This window comes from Cherax quadricarinatus, chromosome 10, assembly GCF_038502225.1.
Source record: "Cherax quadricarinatus isolate ZL_2023a chromosome 10, ASM3850222v1, whole genome shotgun sequence".
NCBI lineage: Eukaryota > Metazoa > Arthropoda > Malacostraca > Decapoda > Parastacidae > Cherax > Cherax quadricarinatus.
The window spans coordinates 7,457,987-7,477,984 of record NC_091301.1 but is presented as its reverse complement, the minus strand read 5'-3'; the positions used below and the strand labels follow the sequence as shown (position 1 = coordinate 7,477,984).

General features: G+C 43.0%; 1 protein-coding gene across 1 annotated transcript in view; it reads left to right on the top strand.

Moving 5' to 3' along the window:
- Window positions 1-19,998, top strand: part of LOC128687920 (zinc finger and BTB domain-containing protein 14) — a 693,050-nt gene that overhangs the window by 609,351 nt on the left and 63,701 nt on the right. The gene's annotated exons all lie outside the window — the stretch shown is intronic.

The window sequence follows — 19,998 nt, the reverse complement described above, 5'->3', positions numbered from 1 at the left end:
TCCCATAGAAGTTTACTGCACTCCCTATCAAGATTTGGGGCCCTGTAAATCACACCCAAAATTAGTTTTTCTCGGCCCTCGAGAAGCTGTAACCAAACAGATTCAGTGGCTGACGCTTCTAATTTAATATCTTGTCTAACACAACAATTTAAATTGTCTCTGACATACATCGCTACTCCACCACCTTTCCTGTTGACCCTGTCAGTGTGGAATAATTTATAGCCTTGTATGTGACATTCAGAGGGCATCTCTCTATCTTTCAGATTGAGCCAGGTCTCTGTTATAGCAATAATATCTATGTTTCCTGCACAAGTGATTCACACAGACAGTTGGTAGTGAGTCACTACTGACACTGGTAGCTGATACTACTGAGAGTTTGTCCTCATCAAAACTCACTACTGGGAATCAGGGCCTCCAAGAGAAATCTTGCAAGGCAGAACAAGACTGCTTTGGAGTTCCTGGGGGCAGACTGAGGCTTCTCTCAAAATTGAGAATTTGAAGCCCAATAAAACTATTGGTAAACTTTCATAAATGTTTTATTTCCTGCGAAGCAAAATGACCAGATATCATATAGTTTATGCAAAACTATAGATATTGAAATGTTTTATTGACAAATAACTACAAATGCCTAAATTTTTAAACGTTTAATAAGCTCTTTCAAAGTAAAATAAATTCTTAAAAGCTTAATATTTACTTAGACTAGTTAGTGCAATGAGTTTTTCTGGCCTTTTTTTTATTTTTTTTTTCTACTAAGACTATCAAAATCAGTTTCTCTGGCAATGCTTGATTCAATACTCAGCCTTGCTAAACCAACAAATCAGGTTTGACACACAGTAGACCTTAAAAAGTTTTTGATATGTTTGAGTTTGCTAAAATATCTTTCTTCTAAAGTAGCATTACTGTAGCTGGAATTAACAATATTTCAAATTAACACAAACATTTGCAAATTCACAAGTTTGTAGTTTCTTAAAAAAATATGTAAATTCTAAAGGTTTCAGTTCCAGTTTTCCAAAATTTGCTTTGTATTAATGGTAAATGTTGCATTTCTGCTGCAAAATCTTCGTCATTAAGGTCCGGGCCCCGGACCAAGGTACCGGCTGAACCTCCCTCTCAGCATTGCTGGGAAACGTATATTGAGGGGCGCCATACGTAAGATTAGGGAAGACAGTTGTTGTTGACTCAGGTGGGAATGTGAGTGGGTGTTTGGATTTGTCAGGCAAGTAAGTGTATTCAGGTATGCACAAATGCAGTTACGTAGATTATCATACATAGCAGCATGTGTGTAAAGAACCTAGGATAACCCCCAAAAAAAGTCAATGACTTATTTCCAGGTGGGTGTGTGAGTGGGTGTATGTAACTATCAGGTGGAAGTGGATCTCTGACTCTGCCAGGGTTTAAACAAGGAAGCTCAGCTGACCTCATTGGGAACATAATGTTTACGTTTCCTTTTCTGGAGAAAACATTTATATATATATATATATATATATATATATATATATATATATATATATATATATATATATATATATACACACACACAATTCCTACTCATATTTGGGCAACCTATTTTTCCCAAACTCCTGAGAGGCAGGACTCAATAAGGTGTAAGCTTTGGTATCCCTTAACAACCTTTACATCAACAGCAGCATCATTAATAGACACACTACCATTTATCCCATTAATGAGATCATCCAACATGCATCATGCTGTATTTTTCGGAATGATAGCATCGTTCCAGATGCTTGGCACACCTATGGGCTTTTCCATGTAAGATATAATCATTGTAAAAAAGATTCCCTCCAAACATCTTGCTGTTTGGTGATTTCAACCTAAGACAAAAGGGAAAAATGTTACAAATAATGTTGTAGCAGAAATAATGCATGGAAGCAGCTCAGATGAAAAGTCACACACACACGAGTTGCTGAATTTCTGCAATAAACACTCCCTAAGCCAGCAGATAGTAGAGCCACCAAGACTGGAGAACACACCTGACCTTATTTTCACAAGTAATGAGGACCTGGTAAGCAACATAACAATATCAAAAACAAATAATTCAGATCACAATCTAATCGAAGGCCAGACTTACATGCACAGGGGTCCTGACAAGCAAAATGCATACAGCTACGAGGGTGCCTTCACCAAATTCAACCTCAACAAGAAATCAACTGGGATCAGGTAACCCATGTCCTAAATGAAACATGTTGGGAAGATATCTTAAATAACATGAACCCTAACCAGTGCCCTGAACAGATCAACTTCCTGGCTGCTGAAGTATTTTCAAGGCATATTTCCCTAAGGAAAAAGAAAAGAAGTAAACAGGAGAGAGATTACCAAATAGAACGTAAGGAACACATAAAAGACCTGGTAATAATTATGCCAGCTGAACTTTGTTTTGAAGACCATAACAAGACAAAGATCACGACAGCCAGGAAGATGACGGGGTGGGTATTGAGAGCTTTCAAAATAAGGGAAATAATGCTGATGGTGACACTCTTCAAATCGCTAATGCTCCCTCACTTAGAATATTGCTCAGTGCTGACGGCCCAGTTCAAAGCAGAAGAAATATCGGAGCTGGAACAAATACAGAGATCGTTTACGGCTCACATTGAGCCAGTAAAGCACCTAAACTACTGGGAACTCCTGCAAGTCTTGAACATGTACTCATTGGAGCGGAGCAGAGAGAGATGCATGATAATATATACGTGGAAAATACTTGAGGGCTTGGTCCCAAATCTGCACACTGCCATAACAACATACTGGAGTGAGATATTGGAGGAAGTGTAAAATAAACCCAGTGAGGAACAGGGGTGCGGTGGGGGACAATAAAGGAACAAACACTGTATCAACATCCGGGGTCCCAGACTATTCAACATCTTACCAGAAGATAACAGAAACACGGCTGGAACAAGTGTAGAAGCCTTCAAGAGGAAACTGGACAAGTATCTTCACCAGGTGCCAGATCAACCAGGCTGTGATGGATATACAAATAACCCGCACATAAAAGACAGAAGCTTACGACGACGTTTCGGTCCGACTTGGACCATTGACAAAGTCAATGGTCCAAGTCGGACCGAAACGTCGTCGTAAGCTTCTGTCTTTTATGTGCGGGTTATTTGTGTATCGTTCCAGTCACGGTATTGTGCCTTTTTGTTATTTATTTAACTGTGATGGATATGTGGGGCAGAGGACCTCCAGCAGCAACAGCCTTGTTGACCAGGGAAGCACCAGACGAGCCTGGCCCATGACCGGGCTCAGAAAGCAGATTAGCTCTCGAAACTCTTCAAAGGTATATCAAAGGTAAGGTATCCCGCTACAGGAGAAGGCGAAGAATCAGAGAGTTCCTCAAGGACGCCAGATTCACTGGTCAACATTTTTTTTTTTTTGAAAAGTTGTATGCTTCTTTAATGAGATCAGTTAATTCTTATGTATTTTCATGTCCTGACCCCTCAAGGAAGATTCCTTGATGCTGGTGAGGGGCTCTTGATCTAAAGAATTGGATCTGTGTTCCAGTTCCCTGAATTAAGCCTGAATACCTTCCACATCCTCCCCACAGGCACTGCATAATCCTACGGGCTTAGCGCTTTTTCCTTTATAATAATTTTCATGTCTTGAATCCAGATATCATCTTGAGATATGCTTATTGGCTATAGGTTTAAAGATACGAGACATGTAATATTTGATTATTTTATTATAACTACAGTGTGTTATTATGTTTTAAACTCTAATCTGTGCCTACTCTCTGCCTTTTTGCTTGACGCTTATAGTGGGCTGAAGAATCATCTTTTGCCAATGTCCAAGCATTTTTATGCCCTATTTTCCCTGGTACCATTTTTCCATGGTTGAAATATCTTGGTGAAACCTTTCACCATGTTCGTCACTAACTGCCCCACAGTTTGCTGGAAAAAAAGTGTCTTAATGTGAGCCCAAAAAGTGGATTTTAAGTAACTTGTTACATCCCATGTTCTTGTAAGCCTTGATGAGGTTTTCCACCAATTCTTCATAGTTGCCTTCCCTTCTGTTTCCGAGAAATCCCTTCATCACTAACTTGAATGCTTTCCAAGCAGCTGTCTCCTCCTCATGAGGGTATGATTCAAAGTCACCATCTTTAAGAAGCTCTTGAATCTGAGAACCATTGAAGACTCCATCTCTTATCTCAGCATCACACAGTGGGGAGAATTTTGATGTTAAATACTGTAAAAGCTGTGGACAAATCCCTGACTGGATTTGTCCACAGCTTTTACAGTTTTTTCATAAGCTCCAGTTTTATGTGTAGTGGTGGTAGCAAAATTTTGCCTGGTTCAATGAAAGGTGGATGTTGAACATTTTTCATCCCAGGCTCCAGTGATTGACGAGGTGGCCAGTCTCTCCTAATGTAGTGGGTACCTCTTTCATTTGTGGTGCATAGCCCACATACATATCAATAGCTTGCTCAGTGAATATTTATTATAAGTTTAAAAAGTGTTTGGCTAAGAAAATCACCTACCTTTCACCTCAATATAAACTTGCACAGCACAACCACCTATGACTGCTGGAACAATAATGAAGGGCAGTGAGACTGTGAGTGTGGTAAGAAACACTGCCGCAAGCCTATTGGAACCTGTTGTAACACAGGTGTATATTGAAAAGTAGAGCTAAGAATTTTAACTATGATATTCATTATCAGTGACCTAAAATTAGTTGGAAATTGCTACTCTGGTCTCGGAAGCATTTCGGTTGTTGACCAGTGTTATCTGAAACATGGAAGGAAGCGCTAACCAGGGAAGTGGAAAATATTGAGCTGAAGTTGAAGGAATCATACAAGATCCAGGAGAGTCAGAAAGAGCTAAAAGCGATTTGTGAAATTTAAAGAAATTCAAAATATTTCTTTTCATATGCAGAAAACAAGGCAAAAACTATATCTAGTATCAGGCCCCTGCTCAGACAAGAGGGAACTTACACAGATGATGACAAAGAAATGAGCGAGATAATGAAATCTCGATACAATTCTGTGTTTAGCAAGCCACTAATCACTCCTAGATTGACAATCCAAATAATTTTTTCATGAATGAGCCTCAAAACCCTGCCAATGTATGCCAAATTTCTGACATAACCCTAACTCCACTAGACTTTGAGAAAGCCATTGACAGCATGCCCATGCATTCAGCCCCAGGCCCAGACTCGTGGGACTCTTTGCTCATTAAGAACTGCGGGTCCTAAGTATGCTATGGAGAGGGAACATAGACACAGGTAAAATTCCACAGTCATTAAAAACAACCGATATAATCCTACTCCATACAGGTGGCAGTAAAGCAATAGCTAAGAACTGTAGACCAATAGCTCAGAGCAGGTCGCTCATGCTTCTCGCAACTACTGGACCACTATGATATGGTCTTGGATGCACTGGAATACAAACAGAATGCAGATGTAGTTTACCTGGAGTTTACCTGGAGAGAGTTCTGAGGGTCAACGCCCCCGTGGCCCGGTCTGTGACCACAGGCTGCCTGGTGGATCAGAGCCTGATCAATCAGGCTGTTACTGCTGGCTGCACGCAAACCAACGTACGAGCCACAGCCCGACTGGTCAGGTACCGACTTTAGGTGCTTGTCTAGTGCCAGCTTGAAGACTGCCAGGGGTCTATTGGTAATCTCCCTTATGTATGCTGGGAGGGAGTTGAACAGTCTTGGGCCCCTGACACTTATTGTATGGTCTCTTAACGTGCTAGTGACACCCCTGCTTTTCATTGGGGTGATGTTGCATCGTCTGCCAAGTCTTTTGCTTTCGTTGCAAGTGATTTTCGTGTGCAAGTTCGGTACTAGTCCCTCTAGGATTTTCCAGGTGTATATAATCATGTATCTCTCCCACCTGCATTCCAGGGAATACAGGTTCAGGAACTTCAAGCGCTCCCAGTAATTCAGGTGTTTTATCTCCGTTATGCGCGCCGTGAAGGTTCTTTGTACATTTTCTAGGTCAGCAATTTCACCTGCCTTGAAAGGTACTGTTAGTGTGCAGTAATATTCCAGCCTAGATAGAACAAGTGACCTGAAGAGTGTCATCATGGGCTTGGCATCCCTAGTTTTGAAGGTTCTCATTATCCATCCTGTCATTTTTCTAGCAGCTGCGATTGATACAATGTTATGGTCCTTGAAGGTAAGATCCTCTGACATGATCACTACCAGGTCTTTGACGTTGGTGTTTCGCTCTATTTTGTGGCCAGAATTTGTTTTGTACTCTGATGAAGTTTTAATTTTCTCATGTTTACCATATCTGAGTAATTGAAATTTCTCATCGTTGAACTTCACATTGTTTTCTGCAGCCCATTGAAAGATTTGGTTGATGTCCGCCTGGAGCCTTGCAGTGTCTGCAAAGGAAGACATGTGTGATCATGGTGTAATAGCAAACAAAATGCATGCTAAAAGGATAACTGGCAAAGTCGGCAGATGGATCTTCAACTTTCTAACCAATCAGACATAAAGAGTTGTGGTAAACAGAGTTAAATTGGAAGCTCCCATAGTGAAGAGCTCTGTTCCTCAAGGCACAGTACTCATTCTAGCTCAATACTTAGACAACCCCTAAACTAACTATACCTAGTTGTACTTTAGCTCATTCTAGCTCAATACATAGACAACAATAAATTCATTGTATTAGACCTTAGTGCAGTTACAAGAGTGAGTCTCGTGCCACATGTAATTTGTTTTTTTTTATAGTATTAGTTTATACCTAGTTGTACTTTAGCTCATTCTAGCACAACACATAGACAATATCAATTTCATTATGTTTATTAGTGACTATATTCTGTATGACCAAAGTGCTTTAGTGGTATACTTATCCAAACCTCCCACCACTACAGAAATCAGTATTAGAACTCGCCACATAATACAGGATATAAACAACCACTATTTAAACCTAAAAGATGAATGATCACGTTGACCCTGATCTAAACCTCCATAATCTAACACACAATCAAAACTTATTGGAAAGTAACTGCCTTTATTACACAGCATCACAAGCCAGCACTATCCTGAACACTGCTCAAAGTCTATCAGTTCTTATCTACAACATCAGGTCCTTAAGCAAACACTATGATGACCTCCTGACACTCCTTGAGTCACTAAAGACACCCTTTTCCTGCATTATTCTTACTGAGACCTGGCTTAAGCAGGACACAATTGATATCTACCCACTACCAGGATACACAGCAATCCACAACTGCAGACCATACCAAGTTGGGGGTGGTACTGCAATCTATTACTCTAACCAACTATCTTGTATTAGCACTAATTGCTTTAGTGATGAATATGAGGAATACATTTTTGCTAATTTTACTGTAAAAAACCTCAAGACGCCTATAACAATCAGTGCCATATACCGGATATCCCACACAAACATCCCAAACTTCAGTGAGAATCTAAAGTCACTAATAACAGACAAATGAACAAGCACCACCTTCTCTTAGCTGGAGACTTCAGTATCAACCTTGGCCTACCAGATGATCAGACTGTAACTGATTTCATCAACAATATGAATAATACACTTCTCATACCAACAATAACTAAACCAACCAGGCTGACTGAGACAAGTGCAACCATAATAGTCCACATATGGACCAATATACTAGCCCCCCTTAAATCAGGGATAATCACAGACAGCACTACTGACCACTACCCAACCTTCCTCTTAACAAACATTAGTAAGCCACCACTCGAATATAACAAAGTTTCATTTAGACTCCAAGACTAGGCCTCAATAAGGAATTTCACAGCAGACCTAGAGACTGTTGACTGGCCTACAGAATTCTCCAATGCCAGTGGTATTGACGATTGGACAGACATTTTTCTTAACAAAATACTTAGACTATACAACAAACATTGTCCTATAAAAACGAAACAGATCACAAATAAACGGCTTGGTTGCCCATGGCTAACCAGCAGCATTCTGAAATCCATTGATAAGAAACACCAATATGAAAAGCAATATAGACAGGGCTTGATACACAAAGATATTCTTAAACAATATTCAACAGGTCTCACCAAATTAATAAAGAAAGCCAAACAACTGTACTGCTCCAGCAGATTCACTGACACAAGAGGAGATATAAAAAAGACCTGGAAAACACTTTCCCAGATTCTGGGGACCCACAAACTGAAAAAAACCAAGAATATTGTTCTAACTAAACCTCATGAAACACCACTGCATCCCACTGATACAGCTAACAAGATAAACGACTTCTTCTCAAACATAGGATCTGATCTCGCCAGTAAAATCCCACGTACCAATGCCCGTGCCGGGGACTACCTAGATGGGAATTTCCCAAATTCCTTTTATCTTGTACCAACTGAGCCCACGGAAGTCACCGCGATCATAAAGTCGCTTAAAAATAACTCGGGGAATCTGTCTCACATCCCACCATTATTGTACAAGCGAGCGGCCCATGTCCTTTCGTATGCTATTACATTACTTTTTAACAAGTCACTAGAAACTAGCACTTTCCTGACACTACTCAAGACAGCAAGGGTTACACCAATACATAAAGGTGGTGACCCTACAGACGTAAACAACTATAGGCCAATATCACACTTACCATTGCTATCCAAAATCTTCGAGAAACTCGTGCACAGGAGACTATATTCATTTGTAATGTCACAAAACATACTCAACCCCTGCCAATTTGGATTCAGGAAAAATAAAAGCACTAATGATGCAATTATAAAAATGCTAGACCTGCTTTACGCAGCATTGGATTATTATTATAATCAAAAAGAAGCGCTAAGCCACAAGGACTACAGCGCTGCAGGGTAGGGAAGGAAGCGAGGGTATTGGATGGCAGAAGGGAGGAGGGATGATCAGCAGGTTACAGAAAACAGCGGGGCAGGGGATAGTACGGGGGTAGAGGGTAGCAAGAGATTGAAGTAGAAAGGGCTGAAGGTATCAGAATTTGTGAAGTAAGTCAGTTGTTGTCAAAAAGTCAATGAAAGGTGGGTCCATCAGCGAGAAGGGAAGGTAAAGAGAGAGTAGCGGAGCGAAGACGACGACAGAGGTAAATTCTGCGTGCTCGTTGATAAAGTGGGCAGTCCAACAGAATGTGGCTGACTGATAATGGAGCTTGGCAATTCTCACAGAGAGGAGCAGGACGCCTCTCCATGAGATATCCATGAGTAAGATGAGTATGGCCAATGCGAAGACGGGAGAGAGTAGTCTCCCAACCTCGACACTGGTGATAAGAAGACGGCCAGTAACCTATACTCGGTTTAATAGATTGAAGTTTGTTGCCGAGCATAGTAGACCAACGTTGTTGCCAACGGGTGTGAAGGTGGGAAGATATTGCAGCAAAATAGTCCGTAAATGGAATACCTCTATAAGAAACTGGTAGGTCATGTACTGCTGACCGCGCAGCAGTGTCTGCCTGTTCATTGCCCTGTACGTCAACATGACCAGGGACCCAACAAAAAACAATATCTTTATGCTTGGTAAAGATGCGGCGTAGCCAAAGTTGGATACGGAGGACTAAGGGGTGAGGTGTATCAAATTTTTGTATAGCCTGTAAAGCACTAAGGGAGTCAGAGACAACCACAAATGATGACACAGGCATAGATGCAATACGGATAAGTGCTGTAAGGATGGCATACAATTCAGCAGTAAAAATACTAGCCGAAGATAGTAAATGCCCTTGTACGACGCTGTCCGGAAACACTGCTGCGAATCCTACGCCATCAGAAGACTTAGAGCCATCTGTGTACACGGCAATGGTATGAGAATGAGAGTGAAAGTAGTCAAGAAAAAGAGAGCGGGAAGCGACCGTAGACAGTTGGGCTTTCGAGCAAGGGAGGGAGAAAGAACAGACTCGAACAGCTGGAACTTCCCAGGGGGGTAGGGAAAAGTGAGATGCTACATGTACATAGAAAGGTGGTAGTTGAAGAGAAGACAAGAGCGAATGAAGGTGAAGAGAGAAGGGACGGAGTAAACAGGGGCGGCGAACAAATGAAGAATGTCTACTAATATCAGTGACCATTCTATAAATGGAAGGATTGCGGAGATCATGAGAGCGTACATAGTAGCGCAGGCATTGGGCATCACGGCGATCGGATAAGGATGGAACGTTCGCTTCTGTATACAGGCTCTCGACAGGGGAAGAGCGAAAAGCACCAAGGCATAAACGTAATCCTTGGTGATGAATGGGGTTAAGGCTAGAGAGAGTAGCAGGAGATGCCGCTGAATAGATCTGGTCACGATAATCAAATTTCGATAAAATAAGGGTGGAATGTAGGCGGAGGAGGGTTCGACGATCAACTCCCCATGAAAGATGAGCAAGGGTTTTAAGAAGGTTCAGCCGGCTGTGACAAGTTGCCTTCAGAGAGGTAATGTGAGGTTTCCAGGATAACCTACGATCAAAGAGGAGGCCCAGAAACTTGACTGCATCACGTTCAGGGATACGGGAGCCATAGAGGTACAAAGGATGATCGGAGATGACAGAGCGTCTAGTGAAAGTAATTTGGTGGGTTTTAGTGCTGGAAAATTTAAACCCACGTGTGGTGGCCCAATTGGAAACATGGTCGACTGCATGTTGGAGACAAACTGTAATGAGGTGACAGTCAGCGCCTGCACAGGCAATAGCGAAGTCATCAACATAGAGTGATGACCAAATATTTGATGGAAGACTAGAGGCCAAATCATTAATAGCAAGGAGAAAAAGTGTTGTGCTCAGAACACATCCCTGGGGGACACCTTCAGCTTGGATAAAGTCCGGGGAGAGCACATTATTAACCCGAACACGGAAATGCCTGTCAGTTAAAACTTTCTTAAGGAAGGATGGTAGATTGCCTCGAAGGCCTAAGGAGTGGGCTTGGGCTAAACTATTATACCTCCAAGTTGTGTCATATGCCTTCTCAAGGTCAAAAAATATGGCAATAACTGAGTGGTTATTCGCAAAGGCATTACGAACATACGTATCCAAGCGTAGTAAGGGGTAGAACGTCCCTTACGAAAGCCATATTGACGAGTGGAGAGACTGTTATGTGTCTCTAAATACCACACTAAACGTCTATTTACTAGGCGTTCCATTACTTTGCAAACTGCACTGGTAAGAGCAATGGGATGATAGTGGGAGGTTTCATGTCCCGTAGTGCCTGGTTTGCGGAAAGGGAGAACAATGGCGGATTTCCACAGCTGTGGAAGAACTCCTTGTGACCAAATAAGATTGTAAAGGCGTAATAGGACTGCAAGGGCTGACTGATGTAAATGTTGTAGCATACGAATATGAATGTCGTCGGGCCCAGCTGCCGATGATCGGCAAGCTGAGAGTGTTGCCTCCAGTTCTTGAAGTGTAAAAGGCACATTATACTGTTCTTCTCTGAGAGAAGAAAAGTCCAAGGGTGCTAACTCTCTGGCAGACTTTGAGGAAAGAAATGAGGGGCATAGATGGAGTCCCTGAGAAATACGGACCATATGATTGCCAATTTCATTGGCAACATCTAGTGGGTTTGCTATATCAACACCGGCAACCTGCAGAACAGGAGCCGGGTCAGGAGAATATTTACCACTCAGTTTTCGTACTTTTTTCCAGACTGCACTCATAGAGGAAGCAGAGGTGATGGTGGAGACATAATCTCGCCAGCAAGTGCGTTTAGCGTCACGGATGACACGGCAAGCGATCGCACACTTCTGTTTAAAATCAAGGAGTCTCTCTGTCGTTCTATTGTACCGGTACCTGCCCCATGCAGCGTGTTTCAAACGTACTGCACGAGCACAAGCAGGAGACCACCAAGGCACGCATTTCTGAGAATGCCTGCCCGAAGTTTGGGGTATAGAATGAGAAGCTGCGGTTAAAACGGAGGACGAGAAGAGGTGTAAAAGCTCATCGATGGAGGACGAAGAAGGAACCTCTCTAAAAACAGTTAGGTGTGAGTAAAGGTTCCAATTTGCCCGATCAAATTGCCAGCGTGGGATGCGAAGAGGTGGTGAATATGAAGGGGAAGTAAGAATGATTGGGAAATGATCGCTGTCATGTAAGTCCGGGAGAACAGACCAAGTGAAGTCTAATGCGGTGGAGGAAGAGCAGACTGAGAGATTGATGCAAGAGAGAGTATGAGTCCGAGGATCAAAATGGGTGTGCGTACCTGTATTTAAAACATGGAGGGGGTGGGTGGCAAGAAAAGCCTCTAACTGAATTCCACGGGAATCACAGTGAGACCCCCCCCCAGAGGAAATGGTGGGCATTAAAATCACCAAGTAACAGAATCGGTGGCGGTAATGACGAAACAAGAAAGGCAATATCCGGAATAGATGATGCCCGAGAAGGAGAGAGATATAAAGAACAGAGCGTATACCACCTATGCAAGTGGATATGGGCTGCTGTGTAATGCAGCGAAGTATGAACAAATAGCTGATGGTACGGAATATCAGTGCGTAGAAGAAGGGCACTTTCATTAAAGGTCCCATCAGGAAAAGGATCTGAAGAATACAATAAATTATAGCCTGAGATGGGAGAGATAACAGCAGAGTGTAATTTTGGTTCCTGTAAGCAAACACCAACAGGGGCAAACTGGGAGAGTAACATCTGAAGCTCACTCCGATTACCCCTGAGGTCGCGTATATTCCACTGTAAATAGGCCATGATTGGCAATGATAAAGATACTTGAAATCCGCAGGTAAGGGTTCCTACGGACTAGAGGGGTTAGAAAAGTCCACATGCGGAGGCAGTGGAAAACGTTCAAGCAGCGAAGGAACGGTGCGCTGTGAAGAAAGGAGTTGCGCAGATGGAGGAGAGGAGAGAGAAGGAACAGAGGGTGGATCAGTGTCCATTGATGGTTTGGTCTCTGCAATATATTCAGAGATTGCTTCAAGTGTTTCGGAATTCAGAGATGTCGTATGGGAGACAATATTGGAAATGGTAGGGGGAGGATGAATAAAGATTGGAACTGTATTGGACTGTACCAAGGTAGGGGGGGGGGCGAAAGGGTGGAGGGAACTGGAGAAGCGTGGAAGGGGATAGAAGAGGCAGAAACCTGGGAGGTGGCAGAAGAGGAAGAAACCTGGGAGGGAACAGGGAAGGAAGGTACAGTACGAGGAGGAGGGTGAACCTCTACACTTGTAACAGAGCCAGTGAGAGGGGGAGAACCAGGGACATAGACAGGGAGGGTAAAATGAGGAGGTGGAAGATGGGTAGGAGGTGTTAACGGACCTTTTTTTGACTTTTGAGAAGTAGAGGGACGATTGGGAGGAGGTGTCATACGAGATCTCGTCGTTACTGAGGCTTGTGAGAGAGAACACGAAGAAGCGAGATCAGACTGAGGCGTTGAAGTAGGGACGTCTGAGCCGAGGACAGCAAAAGGATTAGATACAGGAGTGACTATGGGAAAGGTAACCACAGAGGTGGGTGTAGAAGATGGGATACCAGAAGTGGGGGGACGTTTTGAAACACGGGAATAAGAAACACGTGGGAGTCTCCCTTGGAGGCGGAGATGAGAAACTGCCATGGCATAAGGGAGACCTTCTGTCTCTTTGAGGTAACGGATTTCCCGCTCGTTTAAATAGACTTGACAACGGCGAGAGTACGAAGGGTGAGCCTCATGACAGTTAAGGCAAGAGGGAGATCGATTGCAAGACGTATGAGAATGGTCATCGGCACCACAGACTGGGCATTCGGCGATAGATCTGCAATATTTCGCTGGATGGCCAAATTGCCAGCAATTTCTACACTGTTGCGGTGTAGGGATCACCTTTCGGACTTGTAACCGATGTCCTGCTATATAAACTGAGGATGGGAGTTCTCGGCTGTCAAAAGTTAAACGAGCCACATTGCTAGGGTATCGTCTCCGCCCGCGGGCAGGAAGAACGTAAGTGTCTACCTTGAGGATTGGGAGATCTTGGAGTTCCAGCTGTTCAAGAATGTCAGTGCCACATGTCTGGAAATTTTGTTGAACTATGGTATGGGGCAGAATGACGGTACCACTACAAGAATTGAGGGAATGATATTTTTCAAGAGTGACAGGAACAGTATCGATATGGGAAAGACGAGAGAGCACATGAGCCTGGGTAGCATTCTGTACGGTGATGATGCGCGTACCGCTCTTAAGAGCATGAAAAGAAATATCTTTACCAACATGGCGTAGGAGTGCCTTGCCAATACTGTGGTCAGAAAGATAGGCAGTAGAGGAAGTCGGTCGTAAAGTGAAGAATTTAGTCCATTGTTCAGTCTGAAACTGAGCGTGGAAAGGTAGTGAAGGACGTGTCGATCGTTTCTGAGAAGAACGAGAAGGTGGAGAAGTATCATCAGCAGGTAATTGTCGTTGGCGTTTAGGCGTGGGACCAGAGTTGGTCCGACGTGGAACGGGTCGGCGATTTGAAAATTGCCGCACTGTAGAGGGAGAGGCCGGAAGCATAGTCAGAGGAGAGCGAAGGTCTGATAAATCGAAGGAGTCAGTCGAGGCCTCAGTACCTGAAGCGGGTGAGGAAACAGCACCGGCAAGAGGTACAGAGGCATGAGGAGTGTCTGAAGAGTGGTCCAAAGACGAGGCGGGGTCAGAATGGGGTGCGGTATCAAGAAGGGGCCCGGGGGTAGGAGGTTCATGGACTAGGGCTGCCATGGTTAGGTTACTTCTTTCTTTTTGTTTTTAAGAAAAAAAAAGAAAGAAGAAAAGAAAATAAAAATAAAAAAAAAGAATAAAAAAAAGGGGGACCGGGGAGGGATAGTTAATAGGAGGAATGAAAGGGCCAGAAATCTCCCTCCGCGCCCAAGAAGACCTCAGCACCGCAAGTAGCGCAGATGCAGCATGGAACCCGTGCCATACCCTACCCATCATGCTAGTAAACTAACAATCCGGGATAGCAACCTCACATCTGCCGAGCTACCTCGGTGGACAAAAGAGAGGGCGGCCGGATATCCGCCACAAAGCATACCTCCTTCGGCCACCACCCCCAGAATCCGAAAGGTGGCTTCCAGAGATACACCCGTCGCCCGAAAGACACCCAAAGATACTCCGGGATACCGGAGAGGGATCTGGACATCCCCAGGCGATCCAGATTCCACGGCAAACTACGCCACCGCCAAGAACCTCAACGGAATGGGATGGACCCCGGTATCCTTTCCCCTACCTAGAAACTAGCGCGCCTGTGGAAGAAATCCCAAAGGCCGAAAAGAGGAAGGGCAAAAGGGAGGGGTGGGGAGGAGGAGGAGGAAAGGAAAAAGGGGAGGATGGGATAGGGAAGGGGAGATTGGGGGGTAATTAGGTTCGGTCTGAGGAAGAAGACCGACAGGTCTAATTCCTCAGACCAAGAGCCTCTTCACCACACCAAGGAGCCCCCCTTGAAGAGGACGCAGCATTGGAAAATAAGGAATATCCGCTAGGAATTTTTATTGACCTAAGAAAAGCGTTTGACACAGTAGACCACGGCATCCTACTCCACAAACTTGACCACTATGGTATAAGAGGCCATGCCCTTGCATATTTTAAATCCTACCCTTCTAATAGGTATCAGTATGTCACCATTAAAGACACAGCCTCATCAATACGGCCACTTGATACTTGAGTTCCGCAGGGAAGTGTCCTTGGACCCCTGCTCGTCCTCATTTACATCAGTGATCTTCCAAACATATCCCAACACCTGAAACCCATTCTCTTTGCTGACGACACGACTTATGTCGTCTCCCACGCTAATCTTGCCACCCTCAACACCATTGTTAACGAGGAGCTGCTCAAAATATCGACTTGGATGACAGCCAATAAACTTACACTTAACACTGGCAAAACCTACTATATTATGTTTGGTAGCAGAGCAGGTGTTGCACAAGTTAACTTTAAGATTGACAACACACTAATTGCCAGACATAATGAGGGCAAATTCCTTGGCCTATACCTCGATATTACAAAAAAAGTTATTTTTAAAGATGGTAGGTTTACTCATTTTGTAATAAAGAGTTCGGGATACATAAATACACGTTAAAATAAATGAATCTTTATTATATAAAACACACAATCTTTGGTCTAGAAGTATTTAAAATATATATATATACATGTTACAATAATAAATTATAATTAGCATTTTACTAAAATAAATAATTCGTGACCCTACACAGGGTACAACTCTTGACACTACTGTGTCACTATACAGTGGACCCCCGGTTAACGAACTTTTTTCATTCCTGTAGTATGTTCAGGTGCCAGTACTGACCGAATTTTTTCCCATAAGGAATATTGTGAAGTAGATTAGTCCATTTCAGACCCCTAAACATACACGTACAAACGCACTTACATAAATACACTTACATAATTGGTCGCATTTGGAGGTGATCGTTAAGCGGGGGTCCACTGTATATATATCTATGCTAAAATAATAAATTATACGTAACATATTTACAATAATGAATTACAATCAACTCCTTATGATGCTCCGTGTCTCTCACGACACTTATCCGTGGTGTGTTGCGACGCTCCCTCTCAACTGTGTCACTTGACACCCTTTCTTCCGTGTAATGACGCTCCTGCTCAACCGTGTCCACTAGACACCCTTTTCTCTGTGTCACACGACACCCTTTTCTCTGCATCATACACAATATCTCTACTGTGTCACTCTTGACACCCTTGTCTCTGCGTTGCACACTATCACCCACAGCGTCTTTCTCGAGGCCAGTCACATGATACTATTCAATGTAAACTACAACCTGACCATCTTCAGTATCACACGACGCCCTTTTCTTCTCAGTGTTCCACTACGGTCCTGTAGCATTTCTCAGTGTTCCACTCCATACTTCCCTAAGTGTCACACTACGGTCCTAGCCCAGTTCAGTGTAACACTCCAACCTTTTCTTCATGTAATGTCCCACTAAAACAGCATCAGTTGACTCCGGCCCACAGTTGACCAGCATAGGCGGTGAGTCCGCAGACATCGCCGGTAGTCCTGTAAATACTCTCTAAGGCCAGTAGAAGTACACCGTAAGATGGTCTGGCGAGTACTATCTACCGCCTTCAAGACCAACTGACACACCGCAAGTAGGTTCGGTTAATCCTACTTGCCGAACACCATGCTGCAAGCTCACTGAATGCGGCCATCAAGTAACTGAGGCCAACAGACTCAGTGAGCTGCGGTGAGCGGTTCTTCTAAAATCAGTAGAAGCCAGTAGAATACTCTCTACTGCCAGTAGATGTGTACCATTAGGTGTTCTGGTAACTACTGCTTCGATGCGTACCCTAAGGTGTTCAGGTACTTACTGCTTCTAAAGCCAGTAGATGTGTACCATTAGGTGTTCAGGTACCTACTGCTTAGATGCATACCGTGAGGTGTTCAGGTACATACTGCTCTAAGGCCGGCTCAGCAGTCCCCACAATGGGTTTGATGACGTACCCAGTGGTACTGCCGGCCAGCAGATTAACTATTTAACCGCTAGTTTGGTAGGGGGCCGCAACACTCGACAACAACCTAAATTTCAGCACCCATATCCAACACATAACAAAAAAAGTATCCAAAACAGTGGGATCCTCTCCAAGATACGATACTGTGTACCGCAAACTGCTCTTCTCACACTATACCATTCACTTATATATCCATACCTCACCTATGCTATCTGTGCTTGGGGTTCAACTGCAGCAACACACCTAAAGCCAATCATAACCCAACAAAAAGCCTCAGTAAGAATAATCACTAAATCCCATCCCTGGCAACACAACCCCCCACTCTTCATAGATCTAAACTTACTCCCTGTTCAGAACATCCACACTTACTACTATGCAGTCTATATGTACAGGACCTTAAATTCCAATATTAACCTTGACCTAAAATGCTTTCTTGATATTTGTGACAGGATCCATAGGCATAACACCAGACACAAACATCTCTGACATTCCCCGTGTTCGACTAAACCTTTACAAAAATTCAATGTATTTCAAAGGACCTAAAATCTGGAACACCCTACCTGAAAACTCTAGAACTGCAGACACATTCGTCACTTTCAAAACTACAGTTAGAAAACATCTTATCTCCCTGATCCACCCCGACAACTAACTACATGATAACCACCTGGTGGTTCAAAATTACACTCACTCACCCACTGACTATAAACCCAGTAATACTAATCTTAATCTTAAAATAATAAATCCTAACTAGTCATAAGTTTGCCTATGTTACTCAAATACAGTGGAACCTCAAATATCAAACTTTCTTCAGTCCAGAAGGCTGTTCGAGTGCCTTTACCGAATTAATTTATTCCTATCAGGAATAATGTAAATTAAATTAGTCCATTTCAGACCCTCAAAAATACACTTATAAAAGCACTTAAAAAAATACACTTACATAATTGGTTGTGTTGGGAGCAGTTCGATTTTTGAGGTTCCACTGTATAGATACCTTGTATTGCCAAAACATCGACACCATGCCTAACCCTTCTAGGGTAGGGTAGGTGCCTTAGCCCGAGCCTTTAGCTCATAAGACTGTCATTCCCATTAGCCCCCTTGGGGCTGGGATGGCAGACCAGAGAGGCCTAGCTTGTGACTAGGCCTGGGGACAGTTGGTCCCAAAGATGAGGAGGTACTTGTGCCTCCTCCCATGGGAGACTTAGGTCTCAGACACTCCCTAAAGAGGGATCCAAGGCCAGGCCACCACTTGGTAAAGGCCCGGGCTGGGAGAATACCGGCTAATCTTTAATAATAATAATAATAAATGTGCCAAAACAAAAGCATTCACATTGCTAAACTCACAAATTATGATGTAGTCACTTAGCCTTAATACCATAATCTGTAAGGATTTAATGTTAAGAATTAATCTAAGTCTGTTCGAAATGCCTAGCCATGCTAGGTGTCCTAGTGACCCCCTCTGTAATTAGTATTTTATAACATGTAAACCACAAAATACCCAAAACCTGTAAACCCCACATTGTAACCATTATAGAGAATAAACTTGAATTGAATTGAATCCTGTTTCTAATCCTCATATTACACATAGATGTAAACCATAGCACCGATGAGGGTGTCATCCATTGAGGACACGGTAAATCTCCAAGAAGATAAAAACCAAGTTTTCCAGTGGGCAACGGAAAACAATATGATGTTCAGTGAAGACAAATTCCAACTCCTCTGTTATGGAAAACTGAAGGAAATAATAGAACTGAGTATACTGAGTATACCTGGGAATGGTAATGTCTGTGAATCTTACCTTCAAGGATCGCAACAATGCCACTATCACAACTGCGGGGAAAATGACAGGATGGATAATGAGAACTTTCAAAACGAGATGCCAAGCCAGTGATGACATTTTTTAAATCGCTTTTTCTTTCTAGGCTGGAATGCTGCTGTACAGTGGAACCTCAAATATCGAACTTTCTTCGGTCCAGAAGGCTGTTCGAGTGCCTTTACCGAATGAATTTATTCCCATCAGGAATAATGTAAATTAGATTAGTCCATTTCAGACCCTCAAAAATACACTTATAAAAGCACTTACAAAAATACACTTACATAATTGGTCGTGTTGGGAGCAGTTCGATTTTTGAGGTTCCACTGTATATTAATATCCTTCATACATTGGACTATGCGTGGCCAGCAGTAACAGCCTAGTTGATAAGGCCCTGATCCACCGGGAGGCCTGGTCATGGACCAGGTCATGGGGGTGTTGATCCCTGGAATACCCTCCAGGTAGACGAAGGTGTCATCTTGGAAAATTTACTTTGATTTATTTATGAATTTTGACAGACAGGTTATTTACAGTGTCCACAAGATAAGTGTTTGAATCTACTGGCATGAAAGTCAAGTTAAAAAAAAGTACAAAATTTATCATTTAGCATGTCATCTCTGCAAGAGTTATTATTTAGCAGTGCCATTTTGCAGGAACAATCATTTAGCAGTGCCATTTTGCAAACAATTGTTTAGCAGTGCCATACTTGCAGGATTTATCATTTGGCAGTGCCATACTTGCAGGATTTATCATTTGGCAGTGCCATACTTGCAGTATTTATGTCATTTGTCAGTGCCATACTTGCAGGATTTATCATTTGGCAGTGCCATACTTGCAGGATTTATCATTTGGCAGTGCCATACTTGC